Consider the following 25,994-nt stretch of genomic DNA (forward strand, 5'->3'; position numbering starts at 1 on the left):
GCAAGGAACATAAATCCACACTTCATAAAACTAAGTGTAAACTCTGACATACTTTTGTTATCTAATATCAAGGGCTGTTTATACTACACCGGCAGCATGTCCCATCATAATGGGAATTCTTGGCTTTGGGCCAAAATGATCAGCAGTGGACCACCCATGTGTGTGCATATAAAACCTACCTCTCTGCTGTCCAATCAATTTTCATATGTTCTCTTTAATGGACACCATGAACAGAGCAGAGGCAAAGGCCCAAGTCATAGCTTTACGGTTCTATTTAAATTGGTCAAACAAACACCCTAAGATGGGACATAGCAGGAGCTGCAGATACGACTCAAGCTAATAAGTGTTCATTAGTTTTAACAGGTTTGCTCTTGCTTCATGTCAGATGTGGACCAAAGGAGAACACTCAGCACTAGGTAAATAAACAGGAGATCCAGCCACTGTCTGTCTGACCCTGCACCTTTGGGCCTGTCTCAAGACTGAAGATGGGTACCTCAGAAAGAGTATTAAAACCTGTGTCAGAACCATATGTAAATCACTGCACCCCAAATAAGCAGCTGCTTTTGCATTAGAAAATGTACACATGTAGTTAAGACTGACTATGCAAGTCATATAAAGGGTCACTGCATGTTTTAAAGTTACACTGGTGTTTGGTGACACATCTTGAATCCACCTGAGCCCATGTAGAAACGTCCAGATGCCCTCCCCCCTCTCACAGCCCTGAACATAAACATGGTTAGGCTCTGCTGGAGCACAGGGAGCACCCAGTTTATTTATGGACATGTCTGTGTCTGGGACACAATTATAAAAAGTCAGATAGAGGTGGGGAGAGACAAAGGAAAAAGGCAGGCAAGTGGAACATCTCTGCCCAGAGTGCCCACTGTGACCAAGCTGGCCCACCTAAGGAGGAGAAGGAGGAGCACACATGTGTAACACTGAAGGCAACAGTGTGCTGATGCTTCACTTAGATCCAACAAATGTGAAATAATATTATGATACTGGCAGGTGACATGAAAGACATGAGTGTTTTGTTACTGTAGCCAGTTTGATTAAGTTTTACCAGAACCAAGTTATGAAAAATGCATCTCACATGGCGGCTTGCTTATCAAGTCAGGTCTGTTTTCTTCTTTGAGGAAATGAGTGAATTCCCAATCACATAAACTGGCCCACGCAGACACAGGTAGGTTGGATTTAAGGCGGGAAAAGTCAAGCGATTGTGCGAGGTGGGGGAATTTCAAGAATTTTCCCAAGCACTTAACAGTAAAACCCATCCCTTTTCATCTGCTCGGCTCTATCTTCTATAACTATATCAGCCCTATCCTGCTTTTCACAATGGTCCTTTACAACTTTATGGCTCCACAATCCAGACATCGTAAGGTGTCTTTATGACTTTATGACTGGGCCAAATTTCATAGTATTACAGTGAAGCACAGGGAAATGCAGGACCAGACAAATTACTGTTACGTTTCTTTCATAATCAGTACGGGACCTTGACACAGACCTGAGCTTTGATAAAAGGGCAGTGGTATACACACACACACACACACACAGAGACACACACATACATACATACACACACATCTACTCTTGCTAAGAAAAAGGACTTGCATATTTGTATTAAAATATAATTATGCAAATGAAGCAGGACTGTTAAAATGCAAAACTACTAATTACTACTTGAGATTTTATTAACAATTTGCATAAATGATGCAAATAGCACCCCAATGAAAAGAATGTTCAGTCCTGCATAGTATTGATTTGCGAGCTCTGACAATTTGCTGAATGTCTCTCCTCACTCGTCGCCTCAATTTCTGTTGTAATAAATAAAGCTGGGCCCAAAAACTAAACAAAAAAAAAATGAAATTGAGAATCAATAACTACAAAATCCTGCTTGAGGCCCTTACAACTGAAAAAAGCTATATACATATAAAAAAAAAAAAACATGCTTGCCTTTTTGTAGTCACTGTAATATAGCTCACATCTTCATCATGCCAGAGCGAAGAGTATTTTTTCCGTTGCATAAGGCAGTAAAAGTGAGCGATTAGCAGTGGCCTGACACAGCATGTGCGTACTACCACTCTCACACACACATAAACATTACACAATCACACCAGCCCCACATAATTAATACCACGCTGCTGCTTAATGCCTGTTTATTTCTGCTCTTTCCAATGAACGCTGGGCCTCAAGAGACGGTGATAGCAAAGGGTTAGTGGAGAATTACAGTTACACAGCAACTGGCAAATGTTTTCAGCCCGAGGTGTACCATGCAGTAACAAATCAGGGCTGAAGTTTTTAGTTAGTTTTAAATCAGTGTTTATCGGAAAAGCAGTTCAGCCCTCGAGATAGCACTGACTTTTGGTGAAGAAGGCTTTAAATAACTGCAGAAACCAACTTTTGCTGCATTCAAAATATATATTGTTATTATATAAAATAATTCAATGTGGAGAATTATTGGTGTGTGGTACAGGGCTACATAATCTTTTGAAATTAAATCTAAATAGCATTTTGAATTGCTGCTGAAATTATTTAGATGATATAAAATGTTATCTGCAAACAAAAATCGGTGATCAAATGATGAGCAATAAGCTCTGCCAGTATTTTTGGGCCAATATGTAGAGCCGATTTTATTTTTTTTCCAAATTCTGTAATTTAAAGTGACCACAAACTCACCCAGACCAGTGTAGTCACGTTTAGTGCTATTATTGCTTTGTATTAAAGTGTTAATATAAAGCTCTGTGCATATTTTTTAGGCAGGAAATTGACCAAAACAAAATATTGACTTATGCTGGAGATTTAACTCTGAGAGCCGATAATGCTAAAAGCTCAGTCAACTGATATATTGGTCTATCTCTAAACAAAATATCTTGCCTTTTTGTTTCTTGTATACACGTTCTAAAATGTATGAGATTTTTATTTGTTAAGCAGATCAGTCTTCTCTCAAAAACAAATCACAAACTCAATCACAATTGCATGCACATGTCAGGAATATCAGAAAAATTGTGCAGCCATGTGTGGCGGCCATATTTACTGCACTGGTATACAGCACATGAAGGATGCAGAAACTGAGACGCAGCAGCAGGACAGTATGCAAAGCTACTGTATCATTATGAACTAGCAACAAGAAACTTTGTCATCTGACCGCCCTCTCCCTGGCCACTTCACTCTATAATAGTAGTAAAAGTATACTGATGAATTCTTCTAACTCCTTCTCCTACTACTTAAGGAAGCCTCAGCAATGGCCATCTCGAATCATGCATTGCATAGAACAGGCATGTCCAAACTATGGCCTGTGGACCAAATGCAGCCCTCAGACAAGTTTTTCTTGGCCCTCAGGCTTCCAGGTGAACTGGCCCAAATTACCTTGCATCAATTAAAATTTTACTTTTTACTGCAAGTTTTTTGAAAATCTACCTTGATAAAGCTAATATTTAATATTTATTGTGCTATTTTAAAGGATCTTAGCATGAAAAAAGACTGATGGCTCATTCTAAACATGCTAGAATGAGCGTGTTAAACATGCACATATATCAATTATTCACTATATTGCGCACCAGTCTACGGCCCTTGATCAGCCCTCTGCTTCATCTGTGTTTAGATATGTGGCCCTTGATGAAAAAAGTTTGGACACCCCTGGCATAGAATGACAGTATGTCAGGGCACTTCCATTGTAGGTGGTAACAATGAAAACTGCAATATTATCAGGTCACAAACATACATGATATATTAAACATATTATGACTTAACTTATTGGTGCTTATTTATTGAACCAGCATCTAAATTGACTTGGAATGACATCATGAGGTTACTCACAATGCTACTTCTTTATTGTTGATGTTAAAAGCAGACTTTGTAACGCATCACAGAAATCTACTAAAATAGAAAAGGTGGTTTATTCCTCGGAGCGGGGAAACAGATGTGGATGGGTCTTGGCGGGCCGGGTTTACAGACGAGGAGTGCTGCCTTTGTAAACGAATAGGAAAAACACATAAACAGATAGATAGCCTTCATCTTATATGCTTAACCAAAACCGTACAGGCCACACAACTCGCTAAAATTACGTACATTTATTCCCACCGTATATATATTTTTCATATTTTGTTGAATTGGCTCTCGGGGTCCAGCTGTTGTGGCCGACACACGTGCAGCCCATTAGAGCACTGCTGATTGAGAGCTGTGGCTCAGATTGGGGGTAGCAGCACAGGGGCAAGTCAAAGTGATTCGTTTTCATTGAGCAAGGGTTTCCTGTGCCTATTTAATTGGGGCATTGCCAATGTTACCCATAAAGGCCTGGTGTTGGGTTGCAGTCTCTCCACTTTAGGAGTGAAATGTAGGGAATAGTAGAAGGTGGGGAGTGTTACGGTGTGTTAGGCCTGTAAAAGAGATGCTGCCACTAACTATGGATCATTAACATTAACCACAGGGTGCAAAACTGTGCAAGAAAAACATGTGGTAGAACGGAGTGCGCTGCAAGCATAGCCCTTAACCTATTAAACCATATTTCTGTCAATGTAGACTGCAACCAAACTACTCTTTAACTACTGGCATTAAGTTCAAGATAAGCATTCTACAATATCAACATTTGCTTTTTTACACAGAGATTGCACGAAATTCTTGTATTAGATTAGCTGTTCACATTTCAAGAACATGTTTCATAAGAGAATGTTTATGGTTAACCCTGTAATTTAGATGGCAAAGATAGAATATCCTTTGCAAACAACAAAGTATCCTATTTCCTAATTAACTGCAGATTAATTGAGAACTGATGTGATCATTTAAACTGAGATTTTGTTTCAACTGTGATGTGCTTTACAGCTCAACAGAATAACTAAAATATGGTCCCATATTATGCTATGTTCTGATCTCTAAGAATATTGTTTCCTCATCACAAACATACCTGGAGTTGTGTTTTGTTTCATTCAGACATGTTCAACACACAAATCCTGCATATTTAATGCCAAACTCTAATGAATAAAAGGTAAGGAGCTGTTCACATGAAAACTACTGCTGCAAGGTGGAATAGAGCATTTTGAGCTTTGGAGATGTAAACAGACTAATAATGCAGGATTACTCAAACATGTGTGAATGAAATGAAACACAAGTCAGGTATGTTTTTGATGAGGTAACAACATTCTAACATGGACGAAAGCTTGCAAAAGTCAATTTTATGCAATATAGGACCTTTAATCATGAAATAAAATCTTAAAAGTCTATGTTATAGTATTGCTAAAGTTTCATTGGAAGTAAAACACAACATTTTTGAGGACACAAACCTGCTAGTGTCAATGATTAACTAATAACTATTGCTGATAAACAGTTGATTCAGAGCCTAGACGACACAGACATTTGCTCAAACTTCCCGGTCCATATCTCAACTCAAACTACCTCACTTTTTCCCCTTGTGCCAGTGCAGTAAACAACATCTTGGGAACCATATTCTCTGTCTTTCTCTCTCTCTCTCTCCCCCTTGCAGGCATGTGAGTCCCTACCGAATCACGCCCGCCCGGGTCGGACACGTTCAGTCAGGTCCTGGGATGGTTTGCTCGCGGTAGCTCTTATCATAAGCCATTGACGGATTTAAATGATTGATTATTATGAAGAGATGAGTCATTGTGAAAAGCTTAGAGGAGATGGTGAAGATAAGCAGCTAGGAAACAGTGTTGCAAGAATTCATTTGTATATTGTGGCTTTAGTAAGCTTGTGTTAACAGGCTATGTGCAAAGAGCTAAAAGTAAACAGTGGATAGCTTACTTTCTTTAGGATTTCTTTCATTTTTCTTGTAGGTTTTCTGAAAAAGGGTGTGCATAGGCAAAACGCAATACAAAAAAAAGATAGGTACAACTAATTTGTTTAGATTTTTGCCTGTGTCAGGTTTAAAATTAAAAACTTAAAGTTATATGAAAAAGCAGGTGCATGTTATACAAGTTACACTGACTCACTACATGCAGTTTCACAAGACCTAATGCATTTTCTCATGGTTCCAAGTACTTTGCTCTAATCCAATCCAGTATCTGCCAGAAACCTGAATAGCTGCATACTCCAAAATCTGATTTGTTGAGAGCAAATTGGTCAATGTTCAACAATGCAGGGCGCTTGAAGTGAAGACAAGGAAACAAATAGACAACTCAACTTTTCCTGAAAATGCTTACCCCACTACTGTTACGAGCAAGTTATCAGCTAGCGCACACTTGTACAAACAAATAGGAGAGGGTTGTAAATAACATCATAGTCGTGCTACATTCAGTGTCCAATGAAAAGTGGCCCCACCTGTTCCACTGTACTGCCACTATCTTTCTCAAACGCATTCCTTAATGTCTGAACTGACACTGGCCTAATGAACCTGTCAAGTTTTTGTATCAGATTTCACATAGCCAGACAGCGGAGTGCCTTAGATATATGTAGACAAAGTGTAATGTATTTTGCTTTACTTTGAGTGTAGTTGTAGTTGAGTTTGCCTTACTTTGAGTGTAGTCATATAGCTACACTTGCCTGTTGCTTGTTCAAAGGATGACAGCTGTACAGGGAGGGCAGTTGGCTTTATTGAGGTTCACTTCAGGTTTATCAGCGTGGTCGGTACACACAAAAGCGCGGCATCTTTCATCTTCAAAGAGAGATGAGCTCCAATCAGGGGCAATAAGAAGATAATAATGCCAATCTGCTGCTATTACACTGCAGATCACAGAGTAAGAGCTAGAAGTGCGGTGTGGCTGGGACTTTGGGCAGGGAAAGGTGAGTTTTATGTGGACACAGTGCCATCTAGTGGATCATCAAGAGGGGGGAAAACTTTTTTGAGGGGCCGGTTTGGGATACGATAGCGCTAACCTGTATTTGTTGTACAATGGGGAAATTACAGTGTAGCCGCGCAAAGTTCAAGAACAGTAGGAGAAAAGGAAACAAGCCATCAAAATCAAAATAAATAATTAGAATACACTCATGCATAATTTGTCAATTCAGTTAAATGTGTATTGCCCAGAACACAATGTAATGCAAAATCTGTCACACTATTTAGCAAAACGGAGAACATAGCAGAAGTAATAAACTACATTTAGAGTGTTTTTTTGTTTGTTTTTTTCCTTTGCTTTAACCTAAGAAACAAAAGACGTGATAAACACAGAATTGATTTTCTTCTTTTCTTCTTCTTTTCTTTCCGTATTGGGGAAGTAGATAAATAGAGTTCTCAAACCGAGGCACTTGCACTACCATCCAACGACAATACTGAACTTGCCCTGTTATTTTTAATAGATCCATGGGGCAGACTTCCAAGGCTCTGGGTGACGATGGTGCTTCTATGAGGCAACAGTGCCCTCTGGTGGTGGCTTTATTTTACAACAGTGCAGCACATACTACTACAGCAGTTGAGCTACATAGTAAAGAAGACATGATTCTGGTTCTGTTGAGGTAAGTATAACACGGGAAAGCTGTGGCTACAGTGGGAGCTAAGCATCACCTTTAAAGGGCCCCACATTAAGCTATTTCTGACCTGTTAGAAAGTTTTTTGGATCATCACAAACATTCCTGGAGTTGTGTTAGTTTCACACATGTTTAACACACAAACCCTGCAAGTTTAGCTCTCTTCTCTCAAACAGAAATCACTCTGTTCCACCCTGTGATGTCATGTGGAAATACAGAAGTGTTTCACCTTGCTTTTAAACTTAAAAAAGGTGTTTTAACCAGAACCATTTGGATGCCCTGGATTTTGCACTCTCTACAAAAAAAACAAAACAAAACAAAACAAAGAGACGTAGACAGACTAATGATATAACATGTGAGAAACACAACTCCAGGTAATGAGGGAGTTAAACTGTTTATACTGTTCCCTCATTAACATTCACAAAAGCGCAATCGTCAAATTGCAGATATTGTTTACTGTATAGACCAGGGGTGTCCAAACTTTTTTCATCAAGGGCCACATATCTAAAAACAGATGAAGCAGAGGGCCGATCGAGGGTCGTAGACTGGTGCTCAGTACAGGGAATACTTGAAATGTCTGCACGTTTAACATGTTAGAATCAGCCATCAGACTTTATTCATGCTAAGATCCTTAAAACCAAACACTAAATATGAAATATTAGCTTTATCAAGACAGATTTTCAAAAAACTTTCAGTAAAAAATTATTTTTTAATTGATGCAAGATAATTTGGGCCAATTCACCGGGAAGTCTAAAGGCCAAGAAAAATTTGTCTGAGGGCCACATTTGGCCCCCGGGCCATAGTTTGGACATGCCTGGTATAGAGATTCTACTGTCATCTCTTTGACACAGTAGGCTTATACAGAAATAGGCCTGTTATTAAAATGTGATATTATTACACAAAGACTACAGCTGTCCAAACAAATACAACACATTTAAAACAATTTCAGCTGACAAAAATGCTTCATATCAACGTCAATAGCAATTTGACAAAAGACAAACCTGAAAAAACAAGACAACAAGACAGCAACAATACTATACCTAGGAAAAGACTAGAAAACATATAAAATAATAAATAATAAAATACCAAGACATCCTGTCTAGCTAGTGTTACAAATCCAGGGATAAGGGGTGAGTCACTTGACTGTGCTGTTTGAGACGGAGGTCCTGGCTCAAGCACTTTTATGACTCTTTAGCGCTGCTGCGTTTAGTGGCCAAGAATAGAAATGCATTCAAGTTTTTTTCTGGTTCTTACATTCTTACAGCACTAGAGGGGAGCAAAGTCAAATAAATGCAGCCCAACAAGCTCCAACTGAGGGAGGGTTTTAGGCCTAAATAAATCCCATAACACTTATGGACTGTTTGGAGCAACACAGCAAAAAATGTCAAGATAAGACAATTTCTTTAACAGTAATAATGAATTCAAGTCTATTCCAATGACCACCCATAGCAACATACTCTCCCCATTCCAGTTTTGTTGTGATTATGCTTAAATCACTGGACATTTTAGTTAGCTTTTTATGTGACAGGTACCAAATCCTTTTTAATTATACTGGACATTTAATTGCATGAGTTTAATTTGTTAAACGCCTCCTATAAAAGTGTACAAATAATAGCTGCCAGTCTTCCGAACACATAAGTCTGAAAAGCTTGGTGGTCTGACGCGTCCCCCTGGAGGTCAAACTGGCAATTTCACGCTTCCCTTCACCCCAAAAATGTCGCCTTTATCCTCCCAACCAGCAGCCCTGTAAAGGAGTAAAAAGAATTGCTCACACCCTGAATGAAGATGGCTTACTTGTGTATGTGACGATGCTAGTGGTGACGTCGCCTTGACAACCCACACCCGAAAAGAGAAGGTTTCATGGAGGAATGTGCAAAAACAGAGGCACTAAGAAGAGAAATTACCTTCCAGAAAGTATGTTTTCAAGTTGGAACGCAAGTTGGAATGATTGGCATGTAAAGTATAATACCTATGAATAGCCAACACAAAAAGCAAAAAACTCACTGCTGCTATGCATTCAGGTGAAAGTTAGTTCAAATACCACGTAAACACATATTTCTGTGTGGGTGGACAATATTGACAAATTAATGTCTTCATATTTTGCATTATCTCAATAGCAATATTCAGATAATATTAAAACAATCATCTTTATGTCTAAGTTAAGGTTCAAATCTAGCAGAAAATGTGAAATTACCATAAAATTAACCACAAGGGGCAGAAATATCATTCCGAATTAGATTATAGAGTTCGATATATCTCACACGTTGAATGTAATTTTTAAAAATATCAATAAGAAATCACATGACAGCAGCAGCATCCAGGTTCTTTGGTACACAAGGCTGCAGAATGTCCAAGTGCCAAAACAGGTGTACCTTATAAAGTGGCCACTGAGTCTGTTTACCTCAGTGTCTGCGTTGGAAGGTGCATGTGTAGCTTCCTTGTGGTCTGTCTCAATAGGCTGCTGTCTATCTCTGTGGGCCCACACTGACAGAGATGCACTGTGCTGTACTGTGTGTCTTTGCTGTTTGCTCTGGACCAGTGAGTGGGGGTCAAAAACAAGTCAAGAAGACCAAGAAGACACTGTCCTCTATACATTCATTCTATTGGAATTAAACCAGAATGCTCTATTTATTTACTTGTTTTTAAATGTGAGGTAGATCTGTAAAATTGTCCAAGGTACAACAGACTTTACTGGATAGCTTTATGCAAAATATACCGTATTTCTTTGGTTAGAAAAATCTTTAAAGCAAAAGTAAGATATCGTTCAAAATATTCACAGTCCAACACCCAAATGTTTTACACTAATTATAGAAAGCTTCAGAAAATGTTTGTGCAAAAGTAATAAAGGCCCAATGATAAATAATAGAAAGATCAGATGAGTTTGAAAAAGAGAAGTGTTTGATACTATATTCTGTATTAAGGGTAAGACCTGGCAATGAATTGGATTTTAATTGAGATATAGATTCAGTCAATCATAATTGTCATTGATATGCTTGGATCTTCTTAATCAAGAGGTCTACACAAGTCAGTATTGCTTATGTTCAGTAAATTAATACTGAAAGCTATTTTTTTGAGGTTGTAACATGACATAAGAAGATTTAAAATCAGGAGGATGCAAATCATATTGCCTAGTCCTAATCTATTCCTTGAATGACCATTGTGAGGTAAGGTGTGTGTTGACACTCAAACTTTTATCACCCCAATACATGAAAGTGAATGAAAATAATTACTGGAATATTCTTGGTGGAAATTTCATCATTGTCAATCAATGACTAAAATCTCTGGCAGTATTTTAAAGAGAGAAAATTCCTGCAGCTCTCTCACGCACAGGCTGACTGTTGTGGGAAAAGTCAAATTCCTAATAGCTTCCTCATCATACTTACATGCAAACACTCGCTGGCTATGTTGTGGTTTCCCCAAAGGTTATCTATAAGCGATCTTAAAGTCATTATACCTGTAAGCCTTTATGTTTGACCTCCTGGGTAAAAAAAACAACAACACTGCAATATCTGCCTTATAAACATCAATTGGCAGATGACAGATAACAAATGTATAATTAGAATGAAGAGTTTGGGTAATAATACATTTTAGAGACACTGGGAATTATAGGTTTTTGGTTGGACATGTCTGCATGTACTTGCAGCATATTGAAAGATTTGAAATGCTAGGCACATCAAATACAGTAAATTGTGTTATTTATGATTTATGACAAATCTTCTTTCCATTTGGAGGCAGCAACCAGGAACCCTCTACTAAAGTTCAGTCATTTGCATAGTGATTTGCCATTTGATTTTATTAAAAAGTCATATCCTCTCCTTACCACTCATTTAAGCTAGTCATATGTTTATATAACCAAAACTGAAATTTTGATTCTATAAAATAGGCCCAACATTGATACCACAATTATAATAAACACAACAGTCATTTTAAACACAATATAATAGTACTTTCTTTGTGTAACCATGTGGTCTAATACTACTTCTGATAAAGTTCAAGGCTGTTACTGTAGTAAATTAAAACTGTTCAGGAAAGGTAAAAAAATTGTCCTGTTTATTTTTTGTATTGATAATTCAAAGGAGGATCAATACAAAAAATTAGTATCAAGTTTCAAGTTTTATTATTGATTAGCATCAGATTTTCAATACTTTAGACAACCCTTGTCAAACCATGGTCAGAACTGCATACACTTGAAATATAAAGGAGTAAAGAACAGTTAAAATTATATATATAAAAAAAACAAAATCACTTCACCTAGTTTTCTTCTCAGTAGCCTCTTTCTCACACATAAACACATACACCTCCAAAACAAAGGTGTCATTTTGCTCAGTAAGGGTCAGCAGTTCTCTCCATCAGACTGGTGCTTGTTCTTGGTCCGAGCTCAGGCCACCCTCTCCTGGCTCCACCGGCCCCCCAGCGCACCCCCCTTACCCCCACCACCCTGGAGACAAGCTCCCCATTGTTCACGCACTACTAGTAAATGACAGTTCTTCAGTCTCGGACAAACTTCACTGCCCATGCAAACAAATACAGAGGCGCACAACAGATTTGCACTAACCTCATGGAAATCATTAATAGGTTATCATTACATTTGGTAGTTCATCCATGTAATTTAGAACTACATGAGGTAATGCTGAGGGAATGCATACAATATAAGAGCAACGGTATAAATTATGTTATAATTTATGCTGGACATCAAGTTGGTTTCCATGTCATTCACTCAGCTACCTAGGTTCAAACAATGTGACAAGCTCCATGGTGACACTTTGGCTTGGATATGATTAACTACCACTCCACTTAAGCCCATAAACAGACTATTAACACTTGACCACAGCAACTGGATCTGTTTGCCCGAGCCACGTTGTCAGTGCAGGAATGTGTGGTTAGTAACGAGAATATTAAGGCTTGTACTGAAAAATTCATAGCTCATAATATTCACAGACCTGTCAATTCTGTTTATCAAATTAAGTTTATTTACAGTAGTAAGGACAATACCCAGATCTCTTTAATTAATTATGTGATAGTAAGTGCAATGTTAAAATATTGTCTATATGTTTACTTACTATATCATATGTGATGATGAATAAAGTATGTGATGATTTAAGTGGTTATAACAATATCAGTCTACAGAAGAGAGTTAGAATGTGTCATTTAAAGTGTATGATTTTGGACTATAATTTGTGTAATACATGAGAGAGTGCTGAGAGCGTTTAAGGTTTAAGTGCAGTAAATGCAGGGCTGTCAGACTGTGACCCTGTGTGTGATCAGCTCACTAATGCGGTTCACCACAAGAGTATCATATGACAGCACAGGGAGCATGGGCAGCTTGTGAGAAAGTCAAGTCCTGCTGTCTGAATCCTAACCTCACTCCACTGAGCTTTGAGCTGCAGGATCAACATTCCCAATATATTATCTAAGTTTGTTTGACCACATACAGGAGTACCTACTGATGTACTGATGTCTCTGTGGTAGTGATAACTGTGTGCAGGACAGACTAAGGACGACCAGGTCAGGTCAACAGACATGCTCCCGCTCTGTCATTCAAAGCACAAAGGGAGGAGGAGGAAGAAGAGGCACAAGTTGTGAGGAGTAAAAAAGGCCTGGTGTTTAGTCAAGGCCCGCTCTCTGACACAAAGTCCGTCTTTGTCTCCCTCCCAGGGTGCCACATAAAGGAATTCTTGTGTGTCGGGGGCTCTGACCGAGTTTATTTGACACTTCAGCTCCCTTTGTCCAGCAAGTGTCCCACCGTCAATGCTGGCCATGAGAGTCACTTGGCATTAGACAGAGGGTCCCTCTTCAGTGGAGAAAGGGGGTCTTGTTTGGAGAAGATTTTTAATGGTGGGGAGTGTGGGGGGGTCAGTGTCAGAGGAGGGCCAGCCTGGTCTGTGCACTCTGCTGTATACGCACATATAGTGGGGCTCTGTCCCTGACCAACAAAAGATGGAATTCTTTATTCCAGAGGAAGGAGATGTGGGAGCTGATGAGAGATGCTTCAGGGAAGTGGACACTTGTACTGCTCTATGTATAGGCATTCTGCTGGACAGCTGTATGAGGGCATCTGACCTCATCTCAGGGACACATTATGAAGATGTGGAGTCTCTCAGCTAACAGCAGATTTACTATACTGGCACACAGCTCACACTGAGGCAGCTGAAGCCTGCCCCTGTCTCACCTGAATGAAGCCACTGTGAAACAGGTGGGTGGACGACTGACCAACCCACTGTAGACACTGTATCACACTGTTCATGTGTTTGGCTGCACTCAGTGCTCAAGTCTGACACAGTCCAGGGCTGTGTGCACCTGGCACTACAGGTGTATGGACAGATCATGTCTGGAACTCCTTCTACAGGACATGACAGACATCACTGCCAGGTTTACAGTTCAAAACTATAAGACTGACTGCTTGGTGTTCAAAGGCTTCATAAATAACTGCACTGTGGCACAACAGGTGGACGTGAACCTATGAGGAACCACTGTCAAACCACACACACCCCTCTCTGTACACTGTACAATACACACACAGAGGAGCAGACTGTGCACCAAATGGGACAAGCATTACATGACAGGTCAGAGTCACTTAACACATCATTAGGACTTTTACCCACAAAAAAACTATGACTTCACTTTACTTTCAGAGGATAGACTTTACAGTCTATGATTAAATAACTGTTATGACAGTTCACTATAGTTCACGCTACTGAAAGAAAGTAGAGGTAAAAATCCACAATACGTTACACACAAGCCTGATTTGGGGATTTGTAAAGTATCTTTGGCTTACCTGACTGGCCATGATAATCCCGTGCGGTAAAAGTGTCATTATCCACTACGAGGGACAGATTTCTCAAATAGACTATATCCAAGGATGTTATTCGTCATTGGGCCAAAATGAACTGAGGACCTCACGAAATGGGTCATATGTGACAGTGGCACGCGTCACGTATTGTGCACGTCCAGCAGTTGGACCTGAGTGCACAAACGGGCAAGTGTTGGAACGGGACATCCCGATGTATCCACCAAGACCACAGCTGGAGTACAGCATCCATCTACTGTTCCCACCGCGATGAAGTTATACCTCCACGTCCCAGAAACTATATAATCCGTTGTGCGTAAAATCCTTAGGTCCGTTTTGAATAAGTGCGAGTAAACATCGATATTTCCACTGGGAATCAAAAATGAAAGTTGGTCATACATGTCCACTGAGTCGTTAATCCACCCACTCGTATTCCTGCGTACGTCCTGATGGGATGCGCTCCAGTCCATCGCCTCATACACACTGAGCCATAGTGGGAGCGAAAGAGGCAGCACATGTTACTCTGAAGCAACGTAGTCGCGCAAAGCATCATGGGCAATGTAGTTTTTGCGTTTAGGGTCACACGTTGCAAAGGCTACATCAACGAGCAATTTTTCACATTTTATTTTTCTGCAGTTTTTGCTTTTTTAAATACACAAAATTTCTGTCAAACCTGCAAATGTATATTGTGTAAACACCATCTTGCGTGTTTTACATGCAAGACAAAGTTTTGGGGAAAAAAATTTGTTTTAAAAAGACTGTTTAATTACACAATACAATATATTTTGCACTTTTTTGTTTGTTTTCAGAATACTTTGGATACTTGTATAAATTGGATTGCATTAAATTACAGTGTTACTGCAGTTCTAGTATTAAAACAGCAGTAATACTTGTTTCACCATTTGTTACAGATTTACACTGATTAGAGAAGTTAAAATCACAGTAACCACAATAGCTTTTGCCCTTTATTTCTGAAAATTACTGGTGAACAGTAAATAGTACTCGCAAATATTACAATTTAATCCTTTGGTTTTAGAAAAGTAGTTGTATTCTGAATACCAACAAATACTACACAGAAAAGTCTTAGTACAAAGTTACACATTTTTAGTTTGGCCACGCATACAAGAAGCTATATGAAATACTGATTATAGATTTTGTTGTTTTAATATAGGTTAATCCAAGTTAGTTTAAGTGTTGGTTATTGTTATGTCATGAGAGCCTGGTGTTTGGATCAGTTGCCGTCACTCATCACCTGTCCGTCAGATGCCAAGTTGCGTGTGAGCAGCGTGTAGTGTGAGTGAGTAATAATGATCCGCACCTCGCTCAGATACTGAGATGTCAGTGCCTTGAATCACCTCCCTATGAATGAATCTCTTGTCTTGTCTCTCTCTTACCACACTTTCATGTCCTAACCACCTCCAGGCATGCTTGTATTTCAAGGATCACAGCTTTCCCCAAAAATACAAAACATGGACTGGATTTGCTCTTGAATGGAGGAATGGAGAATTGATTTGATATAGGGAAATTAGGGTACTCTATAACAAGTAATGTTAATAATAATTTAATGAATAAACAACATGGACTGTGAAAGAAATTACTGCATATTATTACAACTACATATTAAAATTTCTAACCTGCAATAAACCCTTGTGACCATATGGCAAAGCAAGAGTATACAATACATTTTAAAAGCTAATTGTAATGGTGATCAAAATGTGCATAAGCCAAAAGTATGTTTAAATGGGCTACGCTGTAAATGTCAAAAATAAAATCCCCATAGTGGTCAAAGCCATCTCAGAGTGTCTGTAAATTATGAAAAGCACAATACAATTAACAATGCAGTTAACTCAGATTCAATAATATAAATACAAAGAATAAAACTGTGGGAATAATTAATTTATGCAGAAAGCTATGTCTTGAATGCTTTAAAATTTTGAGTATAAATACAAAATACATACAAACAAATATAAAATGAATTATGGGCAGGGTTAAAAGTTTGTGCAAAATATATCATTAATAATGCCTCATATGCCCCAGTTTGTGTGATAAATGGATCATAAATTCAAGTCTGTTCTGCTCCCTTTGCAGCTGCTCCCGTTCCAGTCCTGTTTTTCCTCTGGCGTCTCATCTGGCCATCCTCCAGGACACTTGGGGAGCACCTGAACTGCACGCGATTCTGTCAATTGCCTGCACTTGATGGCTTTCTTGTGTGCAGGGTGAGAAGTTGCTTGAGGTTGTAGAGCAGAGCATTGCGTGACTGCAGCTCGGGATGAAAACACAAAGACATTGTTTTCAGTGATCAAACCCCCTTTATAGTAACTCTACTGCATTCCTGTCTCGCATTCCAAAGCCACCGCTGCTGCCGTGAGAAGAAGATGACTTTTTCCTCTTGAGGAAGAAAAAAAAAGAATGAAAGGGTCACTGCTGCTTCACTGTGCTGACCCATCACTGTGGTCATCAGGGCTAATCTTGAATAAGAATCATTTAGGCTGTGTGGGTCCACTGCAGCTAATTCAGAATCCAAACAAAAGATGATTGAGATTGAGATGAGAGTTTGTGGCATTTCAACTATTTTGAGCGCAACATGTGGTTCTTGACTCAGTGCTCTCTGCAGAGTAATACTGCATGCAGGTTGTGTGAGCAAGTGAGACAGCAGAAATCGTAAGGTAATTATAATACATAGACTATTACAACGAAAATAGTTCTCTTTTGTATGCATATGCAAAATACTAGAAAGGCATGACTATTAATGTCTGATTCTATAGAGCTATCTGTGACAATAATGATTTTTGATAATCAATTATTTCTGTTTTTCTTTATTTCATAAACAGGTGGAGAAGTGCAAGTACATTTCTAGTTTGTTTGTTCACTTTCTAATCAAAATCTAACAGGATCACATCTGGACAATATGACAACACAATTTTTCACGATTCTTTTTCCACATATTGGTTGACCATGATTTTCTGTACAGTTTTTCATATAAAAATTGTTTGCAATTCAGTTTGCAATTCTTGAAAATAAGCAAATACTTAATCAGTGCCATTCAAAAGAAAAAGTCTAATTTGTAAAGCCTGCTTAAAACCACATGTTTTTACTACAGGATTTGCTGTGGACCATATAATTAAAAACACTGATCACTGATGCTTTGAAATAACAGAATATCAGTCTTAATTAAAATCACATTAATTCCACAGCCTTGATCACATCTCACTTGAGGTGCACTCATTCAGTCTAGAAACAGTAACATTATGAGCTGAAGTTCATCCAGGCTTGCTCACCTTGGCAAAACAAGAAAGTTCTTTTTGAGCAGTTGCCACTGGCTGCATATTCACGTCAGATGTTTTTCTGACACAAACTTATTTAAACAAATGACCATCAAAGCCACAGACTGGAAAACAAACCCCTTTAGGAGTGTGGAGTATTTGATTATATTGAATGATGGCCGCTGCTTGTTGGTGCTTGCATGTTTCCAGGCTTGACCTTTGTATCCCAGGAGCTGAACAAGAGCCTCAGTCATATTTCCAGTGTGTGATACAAACTGCAGAACATTCATTACTCAGACAGAGAGGGGCTTTAGAGGCACTGTTTGGACTGCCCTATCCTCTTGTATCTCTTTGACTACCTCCGACACAAGGCGGCATTCACCCACACTAGAACAAATGTTTCCTTATGTGCTGAGTTGGGGCACTGTGGGAGAGAGAGAGGACGGCAACATTGAGGTTACAACAGCACAATGGACATTTTATAATAATCTATACTGTCCTATACTAAAGATAGTAGCTTTTCCACTGCTACACAGAGCTGCAGGTGCTATTTTGGTTCAATTCGTCGGCCAAATCCCATTCTGGAAAAGCTGGTGTCAGCATTTTGATGTAATTCCAATTATAGCCAATTTGCTCATTTCCGTCCGGCCTCTTTCTGGGACTGGTGAGTGCAAAAGCCAAACAAAGGTCACGCAGAGGGTTTAAATGTGACGGAAGTGGAGATTACTGGTGTGAAAAGTTCTATAGATAGAAGTGTGCAAGCCTTTTTTTTAATACATGGAGAAATACTCTTGTGTCATAAGGCTGTTGGATACTCCTTCAATTGCACCAATATTTCACGGTGTTCTATAAAATACTGTAAAATAAAATGAGTTCTGGCTGTAGAATTTGGACAGCTGCTTTAACTGGACCAAAGGGGAATTTTCCCTGGATAAACACACCCTTTGCTGAATGGCCAAGAGCCACAGGTGCATGAAGTTTATGCAGTATTTTATGACAAAGTGAAAAAGAAACATAAATGTAAATGAATTTTTTTAAAAGAGGTAAATTGATGGAAACTTCTGATGTAAAGCACAGTGAAAAAGTGTAGTCAAATACTTTGATTAAATGATTAGCCATAAAGTACATCTCCGACATGTTAGTGCCATATGAACCATTTGTCACTCTACGAACCTCAGGGACCGGCCGCCTGCTGGTGCCCAGAATCAGGACTAAACATGGGAAGTCAGTGTTTCAGTTTTACGCAACTAAGATCTGGAACAGTCTTCCTAGTTTGTATTGTGATTTTAATGTCTTTCTTCTTCTGTGAAGAACTTCGAATAACAGACAAATTATGCTATATAAATAAACTTTCCTTGCTTAAAAAATGTTAGTGACATGTTAGAAAATTAGTTTATAAGTATTGTAAATATCTGGTGGCTATAATTTTTGAACTTCAAAATAAAACATTTTACGGGAAATGAGAATCAAATGAATAAAGATGCACAACCCATCATATAATCCTGTTAGAAATATATGAAAAAATGGCGTATGCCCATTTGTAAATCATGTAAAGTCTAATATGCAGCGTTAGTGTTTTCTTAGCTGTAGCAGCTGGGAGTGTGCCGTGGAGCTGTGCGTGACTAGCTCAGATACACCTGTCTCTGGCTCAGGTACGGAGGGGAGCCGGCACGCAGGGGCCTGCCACATGAACAATGCAGCCTATTGTACCTGTGCTGGGGCTGCAGACGCTCATAGCACAGCCAACCCCACAGCGTGTGTGAGAGAGAGAGAGGGAGAGAGGGAGACAGAGAGGGGGACAGAGAGCGAGAGAGAAGGGGGTGAGAGAGAGTGAGAGGGAGAGAGGGAGGGGAGAGTTAGAGAGACACACAGAGAGAGAAGGGGGGAGGAAAACACACCAGTGCTTCTCACATAATCACACCAAAGATACAGGCAAATTATTTATAGTACACATATTGTACCAACCGCAGGCGCCCCAGGACTAATCCCGATAACTCTGTCTTTTACACGCAAGCTGACAATCACACCCTGACTGACACCTCTGCACTTATCAATCATGGATTTGATGTATGTGCCATTCTCTATACCAAAGAGTCTATAAATAAGATTGAATATAATATTTAATATAATATTTAAATAATAATAATAATATGAATCAAATGTATAACCAGGGCAATACAGTATTTAATTTTTTTGCAGAAGATGATGGCTTATTTCTTTAAATAAAATAATAAATTATATTAATCAAATGCAATAATAAAGTGGTTATTATATTATGAAAATATGATTATATAATTATAAAATGAATACACTTTAATCAAACCTGTTGAGAACCACCACTTAAGTCAACTCAAAGTGTAATACTGTCAATATCATTTCCCAAATACATTGGTATTATAACTTGATTCCTCAGCTAGTCCTTTGTTTACTATTGGCATACTGACGGAGTAACCAACGCCCATACAGCAAATTATTAACAAAACAAATTCCACAATCCCATTTTATAGTTTTTTTGTTTTGTTTTTATAGTTTTTTTTTTTTGTTTTTTGTTTTTTTATGTTTCCTTATGAAAAATAGAGGATTGAAAGAAACATTAACTACTTATCTTCCACTATGATCAAATGCTTATTTGCTCTTATTTGGTGTGTCTAGTCTATGGTGTGCCTTCCCAATATGGCTGCTTGGTTTTGTTATCTACTCCAGTGAAATTCTTTGACGCGTGTGTGCATGTGTAAGACTAGTAGTATCTCCTGCCATTGTGAGTGACTAACGCAATCCGGCGCTCATAAAGGTAGTATTGTTAAGTTGCGTGCGAAGCTCATGCCTTAGGTCCTGGGACCCCGCCCACCCCTGAAAACCACTGCCATTTTTCCCCTGTGCTTTCTTCTCCTCTACACCTTCCCCTTTCTTTTTGTTACAGGTAAACATTTGATGTCCGCACGCAATCCTGGGCTAGGCTCCGCCCCTTGTTCTCTCCTGGCTCCTCTGACTTGCTCTCAGTGTTACTCACATACAGACACTCTACACCTCACCGCCCCATTCCACACACATTCCTCCCAGTACTGACTCAGCACATGCTTCCTACTGTATGCAGGTCGGCTGTCTATGACAAAGTCAGGTAAATATGATCAAAAAGCTACAGGTAAATGAAAAGGGAGATGTAAAGCCTAAAGAACGCACGGGCGACCACACACACAAATGTTCAAGTGCAAGAAGATAACGACAGATATAATAACTATATATAACCCCATCTACAAAAATTCAAACAAGTAATCACATGTTTTGTCCAAAATAGTATTACTGTTTCTAATATGACAACAATTATATTACTACAACATCAACCATTTCTTTTATAAGAAAAAGTGTGGAGAATAACCTTTTAGCTGGGATTATCTGGCATTATTGTTATTGTGTCAGTGGTATAAAGTAGTTTCAATATATTGTGCTTTGTTATCGTGACAGGCCTACATATCAATCTAAAAGAATCCAAAAAGAATTTATGGTCATTATTAGTGAACAAAACTCACAAATAATGTGCCTTTATTCATTCCAGCTCATGGTCTATTTAAAAAAAAATATATATATATATATATATATATATATATATATATATATATACATATAATTTATCATCTCATGATCATTTATCTTAAGGATACAAAGGAAAGTTATATGTGATTAATATAGGTTTGGCCCACATAAAACATAGGGACAGCGTCAGCAGTCACCTCCTTCAATCAGGCCAGAAATCTAGGGGTAATAATGGACTCAGACTTGAAGTTTAACAACCACATCAAATCAATAACATCTGCAGCCTTTTAGCATCTAAAAAACATAGTAAATACAAAATCAAAGGTATACTGTCTAAAGGAGACTTGGAGAGACTTATCCATGCGTTTGACTACTGTAACGGCCTGCTCACTAGCCTCACCCAACAGGCTGTGAGACAGCTGCAGTACATTCAGAACACTGCAGCTTGGGTCCTGACTCGTCCCAAAAAGTACAAGCACATAAGTCCTGCGCTCAGGTCTCTGCACTGACTCATGTGGCTCCAGAGAATACACTTTAAAGTGGCTCTGCTTGTGTACAAGTGTCTCCATGGCCTCGATGTGACTAAAGTACATCTCTGACATGTTAGTGCCATATGAACCAGACTCTGAGGACCTCAGGTGTTTTCCAGAGTCAGGACAACATTTTTTGTATGATTTTAATGTTTGTTTGTTTTTTTCTGTAAAGCACTTTGAATTACTTTGTGTAAGAATTGTGCTGTACAGATCTATTAAGATTTTAAATTGGACTTATTCATAATAATTACTCAACTATACAGTTTATTGGCACACATCAGCAACAAAACAACTGTTGTACACTTAATTTAAAGAAAAAAAAAAAACTAAAATTTTCTTCAGTCATACATTTATAAGCTCATTTTGTCTGTGTGCATGTCTTTTCACTGGCAATAAAAGCTTATATCACTCATGATCTAATTGGATAATATTAGGATTGTGTTTCTCTGTTGATTTATTGCCACGGAGCCTGCACAATGTTTCTTGATGGGGAATAAGTGTGAATAATTTCCAAAGCATTTGTTGGTGCGTGTGAACAATAGTCGTCTAACAGATGTTAAACTCAGCGAAAGTCATAAAACAAGTCCAAATCTGGTTCAAGGACCAGGATTTGTTCTCAATGCCAATCTCAGTCACGCACATCTCCTCTGCAGATCCAAACACTCAACAGAGGGAAATACAAGCCTGTCAAATAGAGGGAGAAACATCTATGAACCCTGTGAGATGACTAATTAAATATCAACTACAATAATCATTTTTACCTAGTATTTTCACTGCAACAAATGAGTCATGGTGAGATTTATGATGGCGATGAAGAGGAGGAGATAGAGAGGCTGAAGAGGCTGGGGTTTCTTTTGACTGATGCCGAATGCAGAACAACTGATGGTCATTGAGCTCTGCTGATATTTTTGAGATGATACTTTTGGCCAATATTTATAATTTTCCGCAAATTATCTCATTTAAAGTCACCACAAACTCTCCTCACTCCTTTTTTTAATCACAAACTTTTGTTGTCACATTTTGTGCAGCTATCTCTTCATATTACAGTGTTAATATTAATCTTTGTGTGTGTGTTTTAGGCAGCAAATTGACCCAAACAAAATATTGGCCTGTGTTGGAGATTTAAGGCCGATAGCCAAAAAGTCAAAATATTGGTCTATCTCTATTTATGATGTAATTCCTCTGACAATTTGGTTAAATTGTCATATCACGATTCACACAATTTGAATGTTAATGCAGCTCTATAATCAACTAAAGACTTTTGAACAGTCTCAGCAATGCTCAGCGTGAGTGACAGGTGTTTGAACAAACTGCACTGAAGTGTGACCTTTCAGAAGATGCAGATGATTTGATATAATACAAAGACACTAAGTGGACTTCAACTAAGTGCACGTGATTTACAACTGTGATCAGGCTCACTCAAATACACTCTTTGATATTAATTATTTGGCACATTGTCCAACCTTTAGTATGTGTTAGTCCAAACCATAAAAGCACTGGCCTAATGTGTCCTTAAAACACTTCATTATGCAATTTTTTTCAGGAGTATAAAATTTTAAAATTCCTCGTGATCCTATAGCTAACATACTAACATAATACTTAGACATATATTAGAGTGTCCTGTTTGACTGCCAGTGCCACTAAGAGAATTATTTCAATCCTCCGTGCCCTTTGATACCTATATCCGTGCTCTGGGTCCTGTGCAGTCTCTGGCTCCCCCCGAGCGGCCCAATTATGAGCCCCATTCAGTCTGAGGGCATTATGCAAATACAAACAGTTACTGTACCAGCGCCATGTGTGCTCCACAACGGGGCTATGTTAAATGAATATTAGATTTGTTTTGCCTGCAACAAGTTACCTATTGTTGTGTGGGTCTTTGGGTGCTCTGGAAAAGGCCATTCAAACAAGATAATCTGTGTGTCCTGAATGCAGCTCACTGTTTCCTCATGCACCGGTCAAAAGCACAGACAAAGGGCCTGTTTGATCAAGAATATGAAGCAATGGAGCCGTCCTGAGAGGAAAAATACATTCTTACTGCAACAACTTGGTCTCATAGAAATACAGACATCATTTTTGCTCAAAATACGATATCTCTATTTAAATTAATTCCCATTTGACCCTCAATGACACTTTGTCCAAGATTATTGGGTCTGACAATATACTACACTCATAATAAATATATACATGTATTATGTTATAACAAAGACTGCATTTTTTTTAATCAATCACACATTTAATTTCATATAAACACTGTAAATTTTATTGTCAAATGTATGTAGCCAGAGACACCATAAATATTTCAGATTATTTTCCTAAAGTTACCATAAACTTCCCGTCAAGCTTTTTTTTTTTAAATTTTTTTATGTGGTATTTCTTTGAATTAAAGTGTTCATAAAAAATGTATGTGTATTTGTTATGACTAAAACAAAATGTATGTAGCCAGACACACACATGCACAGTTTTGCCTATTACTGCCACCATAAATGTTATAATGTATTGCAGAATCCACTATTTTACACACCCATACTTATTTCAAGTAGTTTAATTGCCTAATTAACAAGGATTAGTGGAGTTAAATTGAGCTTTATTTTATATTCCCATTGTGTCTGTATTGTGCAGCACTTTGGAAACTGTTTTGTTTATGAAATGTGCTATATAAATAAAGTGGATTATATTGTATTGGATAATTCTGCTCCTCTTTGACTTGCACTCACAGCCTAAACAATGCGTTTTGTGTAAACCATTCTTTGTGGAAAATTCGTGTACTTTTTATGAATGTAGAGTGTTCCTAGAGTCAGTACAACAACATAGCAACATGCTGGCCAAATATTTTCTCTCCAAATAGGCACCACATGGTCAAAAAGGCAAACAATAGAGCACAAGGTGATTTTTGCTTGCTCATGGACTTCTGAAAGACGAATGGTCAAAACACTTATAAACAGAAAAGGTTACTTCATGGTCATACTATTACATACACACAGTGGTGGAAAATACTCAAGTAAAAATAAAAGTTAAAGTATTAGAGTAAATATTAGAGTAAAGTATTTTGCACAGATTTTGAGGTCTTCTAAGGCTTCAGATGTAGTGATCTTGATAAAGATTTGTGCTAAATTGTGTTGAAAATAAACCCTCTGAGTTTTCAGCAGGTCTCAAACAATAAAAAATACTTTAACTTTTCAGTCCTGATTAAAAATGTAGCTGTGTGGAAAGTACAGATACCTCTCTAAGTTGTAGTGAAGTAAAAGTAAAAAGTGTCAGTAAAAAGTGTCCACTTTAAAATGTACAGATAGCTAATGTGCACTGATTATTGGACATTAAAGTGCTTTACAATTACATGCAGAGAGTACACTGCTGACTTATTTTGACATCAAGAGCTGCTTATACAATATACTGTATCTGTACTGGGAAAAAAAAATGGGTATAGGAGCTTTAAAGGCAAAGCTCTTCTCATGGAGACAAGCAGTTAGCAGAATACCCTCCAATAAGTTAGTTAGTATTAAACTATAATAGTTATTGAGTAGGGTATGTATTTGCAGATATTTAGAAGTGTGGGGCTGTGCAGGTTCTCCAGGCTGATGTCTGACAGCTGTCCTCCCCATTGCCAGTTCATAATGATAGGCCTGACACAGAACAATGGCTGCCTGCCCTGGCACACTTTCACTCACAAAAGAGCAGCATCAGTGGTGTTTACAATACCTCCTGTGATGACATGCAGGGAGTGATGTCTGTATTAGCTTCAAACCATTTATGAACCATTTCCAATGTTAAAATTATTATAAAACAGCCAATGATTTCCCAACCATTACGAATATGACGTGGTAGAAAATAAGTTACGTACTTCAATTAGTATTTTTGCGTAGAAAATGTATCTCTTGTTAAGGGAGCATTTATAAACATTTCTCAACATTCAACATGGAAAAACTCTGAAAAAAAGTGCCATTATAGTGATAAAATAGTGAACAGGTTGGATGAGCATGAGATATACAAGATACACGAGATACTATGTCCCTGTGAATCTGTGCTCTACATGTGATCATGCATTTTGGGTGAACAACGTTTTGACAGCACCCAAGGACAAATTTCTAGATCTTGGTCTCAGTTTGGACAGGATTAGGTGAGGTGAGGCCTATTGTGCAGTTTTTAGTTAATAATAAATAATAAGTACATAACAATAGCATAACTTCCTGTAGGAGTGGTAACAATCACTGAGGATTACTTGCATGTTGAAATAATACCTACATTTAACTTTAAAGCTAATCTATTTCCATCAGGCCTTTTGCCCTTAAAGAACCAGAACAATTGACAAAAACCACTTCAAAGCATGAGTTTGTCTGACTGGAGAATGCACTATGACTGACACTGAAGCTTACGAGTGCAGCATCGCTCGTGGGCAGGTTTCATAAGATTAGGATTGTTGGGAATTGCTGTTGCAACACTTTGTAGCAGGGATCAAGTTGAGTTGTTGTTATG

General features: G+C 38.3%; 1 long non-coding RNA gene across 1 annotated transcript in view; it reads right to left on the reverse strand.

The window, feature by feature from the left end:
- LOC129408537 (uncharacterized) overlaps nt 1-14,631 on the reverse strand; it is a 57,431-nt gene extending 42,800 nt beyond the window's left edge. The window contains exon 1 of the long non-coding RNA XR_008632007.1: nt 14,186-14,631. This is a non-coding gene — a long non-coding RNA (uncharacterized LOC129408537). The remainder of the gene's footprint in view (nt 1-14,185) is intronic.
- Nucleotides 14,632-25,994: the final 11,363 nt, after the last annotated feature.

The sequence above is a fragment of the Boleophthalmus pectinirostris genome, unplaced genomic scaffold, assembly GCF_026225935.1.
Source record: "Boleophthalmus pectinirostris isolate CB_2022bp ecotype Guang Dong unplaced genomic scaffold, ASM2622593v1 HiC_scaffold_17, whole genome shotgun sequence".
Classification (NCBI taxonomy): domain Eukaryota; kingdom Metazoa; phylum Chordata; class Actinopteri; order Gobiiformes; family Gobiidae; genus Boleophthalmus; species Boleophthalmus pectinirostris.